This window comes from Curcuma longa, chromosome 1 (genome assembly GCF_044706935.1).
Source record: "Curcuma longa cultivar G26 ecotype Majalengka, Jawa Barat chromosome 1, ITB_CL_G26_1.1, whole genome shotgun sequence".
In the NCBI taxonomy this organism is placed as follows: Eukaryota; Viridiplantae; Streptophyta; class Magnoliopsida; order Zingiberales; family Zingiberaceae; genus Curcuma; species Curcuma longa.
The window spans coordinates 5656603-5660947 of NC_133861.1; the positions used below are offsets into that span (position 1 = coordinate 5656603).

The 4345-nt window shown below is 45.1% G+C and overlaps 1 pseudogene; it reads right to left on the bottom strand.

The window, feature by feature from the left end:
- Window positions 1–419: 419 nt before the first annotated feature.
- On the bottom strand, window positions 420–2643 carry LOC141839852 (glucan endo-1,3-beta-D-glucosidase-like; annotated as a pseudogene).
- Between the last annotated feature and the right edge of the window lie 1702 nt (window positions 2644–4345).

Below are 4345 nucleotides of genomic sequence, written 5' to 3' on the forward strand. Positions count from 1 at the left end.
TGTTAAATAAACCTCAAATTCTTTTCTTTTATTGCAATTGCTCTAATAATATGAGAAAAAAATTATTTTCTTTCAAATTTATTTGCTTTTTATAATTTTCAATGCCAGTATCCAAAAGATCTGTAGTTACAAGAAGATTAGAAGAACACGGAGCAACTGAATCATGGCTCAACTTTACAAAGCTAAATTATAAGGCGAATAATGCTTCTGTAGATTATAACAATCAATCATATCACCACACCTAAAAGAAAGAAATAAAATGACATAGTATCGATCGATCACTGTATCAAGCGAAGAAGAAATCAACTGCTGCAGGTTTGCAAGCTCCTGATGTTCATGTTCTTATCGATTCTAGATCGATCCCATCGAAGAATCAAACGAAAAGAAAGCATGCAGGAAGAAGCATTTAACATCAAACTGCAACTGTCATCAATGGCAGTAATGGCCGAACCAACCGTCTCTGACCCATCCGGAGCTGCTTTGCTCGGGGGCACTGGCATCCCTACTGTAAAGCCACCAGAGCAAATTAGAAAGGGAGTTGCCATCGTCGTGCCCAGTTAGCATTCTCGTCTTCTCCAACGCCGTCTCTCTGTCGTATATGCCTTCCAGCGCATAGACAAACCCCTTCCAACCTTGGCCGACTCCTTCCCTTGCCAAAGCAGGGACAGTCCAGTTGACTAGTTCCTTTACGAATCTAACGTCGCGGAACAGGGCCTCGGTTATGGGCAGCAGCGGCAGGACCTGAATCCCCAGCCGGCATTCTCTCCATTCAGCAGGAGCGAACCACAGGCCACTGTCCCTCTTGTTGTTCCACAGCACTCCGACCACTCTGTTCTGGCTGCTGAAGTCGTCCTCATAGATGCCTTCCCCCTCCCTCACATGCCACCACATCTTCGCGGCTTGAATCTCAAAGGCGGTGAGCGTCGAGCCGATGGACACGAGGTGGGTGTCCCCGTAGCTCAGTCCCAGGAGAACTGCTGAATAGTACGCGTTCACGGCCTCGCTGGTGCTCTCTTGATTACGGCCATCTGCGAATTCGGTAAGCCCTCCTGCCCAGGAATGCAGCTTCCAGGGATCGAAGCACCGGAGACGGGTGTAGTTGGCATGTTGCTTCCTGGACAGGGTCATGAAATCAGCCATCATGGAGTAGGCTTGAGGCCTGTATTTGCTGCCCCATGCTGGGTCAAGCTTGGCGAGGACGGCAATCGCATAGAGGAAGTAGCCCAGATGGTAATGGTGATCATTAAAGATTCCGAAACCGAAATCAGCGCCGGAGTCGGTGGATCCCTGCCTGGTGACAATTCCTCCCCCATTTTGTATCATACAGGAATCCGTTGCCGTTGAAGCTGCCGTCCCAGCCATGGAGTGATGGTTTGCTTCAAGAACTGCCGCACGAAGGGAATGACGTCTGGGAAACCAACTTCCTCTGCGATCAAGGCTAAACGAGCGGCCCGGGCGATCGCCTTGCCGTGAGGGAGGAGGTGGTGGTGATGGGAGCAGAAGACAGACCGTCGACATCCTTGGAGAGGGCGGAGATGATCTCGGTATAGCCTTCCTCACTCAGGCCTCTTGTCGAATGCCAGTCGAGAGAGATGGCGTCGGTCTTGAGCGTCCCGCGAATCGCCGACCACCCCAACGAGTTCGCCGTCGATGCTGTTGTACTTGAAGTCGTCGAGCACGGTGACGCGGCAGTCGTGGGAGGAGAGGAGGCGGAGGTGGAGGGGATGGGCGAGGAGAAGCAGGTCGCCCCATCCCTTCTTCTCCCACCTGTACTCCACATAGAAGGGCCGGGCGAAGGAGGCCTCGCCGGAGATCGGATAGCAGGCGCTGAACCGATCGAGGACTGGCTCATAGGCGGGATCAGGGAGAGCTGCGAGGCGCACGACGCCGGCGAAGCCCGGGACGAAGACGAAGAGCAGCGAGTTGCCCTGCTGCGCGAGGCGCATCGGCGCGGAGGAGTAGCAGAGGAAGGTCTGGCCGCTGTTGAGGCGGAGAGTGTGTTTGGTGAAGGAGGCGTTGGCGGAGACGTCGATGAAGGCGTTGACGGAGGAGATGGAGATCGCGGTGGCGGCGGTAGTGGTAGAGCAGGTGACGAAGGGGCTTCCGCGGACAAGAAAGAAGCGAAGCGAAGGGGGGAAATCGAGGGTGACGCTGAGGTCGTCGAAGGCGGAGACGACGTGGCGGCCGCCGCCATCTGCGGCGGCGATGGTGAGATCGGGGGTGAAGGACTGGTAGACGTAGGCAGGGATGTGGAAGCGGGAAGGATAGCAAAAGGTGAGGAGGAGGAGGAGGAGGAGGGTTTGATGAGGTAGGGGTGGATGTATTCCGCCTGATCGCCGTTGTTGAGGACGAAGTTCTGGAAGAAGGAGTTGGTGGGGAGAGGGGAGGAGAGGAGGGAGGTGGAGAAGAAGGCGGATGGATCAGGGAGGACGGTGAGTGGCTCTCGGGAAGAGGAAGGGGGCGGCGGAAGGAGGGTGGCGGTGGTCAATGGCATGGTGGTGGCCGTCGGTGGGGTGGCGGTGGAGATGGTGAGGATGGTTTCTTCTTCTTCTTCTGGTCGCTGTTGTAGAAAAAGTTGGTGGGGCATTTAGAGAGTATGACGGACGAGACTCTGCTAATTCTCCTTTGCAATTTCTTCATCATCTGCGCTGCGCTATTTATCGTGAATTTTCTAAATGGAGGGTTGGGATTAGGGTTATATTTTTGGGGTGGGTTATGTTTTTGGGGTTTTGTTTAGGGTTGACTGGCTGTAGGAACGCGAGCTGTTTGAGTTTGGGGTTGAAATAGGCGTGGAAAAGGCAGAGGAAGAGGAAGAGGAAGAGGGAGAGGGAGAGGGAGAGGAAGGGGAATTAGGTTCTTTCTTGGTTTGCAAGGGAAACATTGTCACGTTTTCTTGGCTTGTAATTAGGATCCCCAAGACAAGAACCGGGAGGAATGGACTTTGGCTTCCATTGCAAGGGAAAAAGTTGCAATGGTGCCGTTCATTTTAAAACATTTAGATCGTAGATTGAATAGTGATTTGCTTTAGCGGTTTCGATTTCTTAAAGTTTATGACGTATTTATAAGAATTTTCCTTTATGAGGGTTAATCAAAGGATGCTGAATGTTTGAGTTGTCACCTTTATGATAAAGGAATTACAGGAGTCTATCGCTGGATGTTCTCTTCTAAGAGTGTTAATTTAAAAAAGGAATTACATGACTTCTAAATTCTAAATTCAAATGTTAATTTAAAAAATTTTAATTCGAAAAAAATTCTAAATTTTTTATTTTTATCTTAAGTTTTATAATAAAATTCCATTTAAAAAATCTAAAAAATCCAAAAAAAATTGATTTAATTGTTTAAAATCTTCTGAATATAATCAAATCTAAAATCCTTAATTCGAATTCGATCCAAATCTAAAAAATTAATTTATTTTTTTTTTAATTTGATTTTTAAATAGTATTTTCTTTTTCAAAACACCTCTTCGCTGATTAGATTAGATAAGATAATGTCGAAAACTTGTTAACTAATTTACTTACTTATTATTATTGACTATTTATTAAATGAGAAAAATGCTTCTGATTTAAGACATGCCAACAACTACGCGCTTGTAATCCGCGTAATGCCGACTTTCTTTTTTCTGATATAGGCTAACAATTTTAACATATTTAAAAATAAAATTAATCAAGCCGTTTGAAAAAAAATGATAAATCCTAGTCAGTCTCTTAGGGGTTTTACCAGGGTAAATTATAGGCCAACAATGCCTAGCATCCTTTGATTGCGTTCCCCATTTGAAAGAAAATTCTTACAAATACGTCGTAGAAATTAATCAAGCCGTTCGAGCAATTATTTAAGTTTGATTTGAGTCTCCATTCATTCGAGTTTATTTGATTGAAATTTTTATATTTTTAAATTTATTTAATTGATTATTAAATATATAAAGAAATTTTTAAATATATAGATTTCTTTCTTAAATTCTAAAATAAGCTCACGGATTGAAGTCCGGTAGACTAATTGAGTAGGACCCACAACTCCTGGGAATAACTAAGTTGGTTACGATTAAGTAGACTTATAAAAGAGGATAAAGATTAAAATTTTGATGAAGCTAAGTAATACCCTCTTTCGTCCTGATCAACTATAATTTCTCAATTTAATTATTTACATATGATTGTGGAAGATTCCAGATATAACGCATCTAACTGTTACACACTTGATCATTTAGATCCAAAAACAAATATTTAAGAATATTCATTGTGCTCGTATTTCATTCCTTTCTCTCCCATGAACAATTGATAAAAAAAAAATTGATCGAATTTAAAATGAAAATGAAAAATCAAAGCAGCGAACAATGAAGGTCGACTCTGTA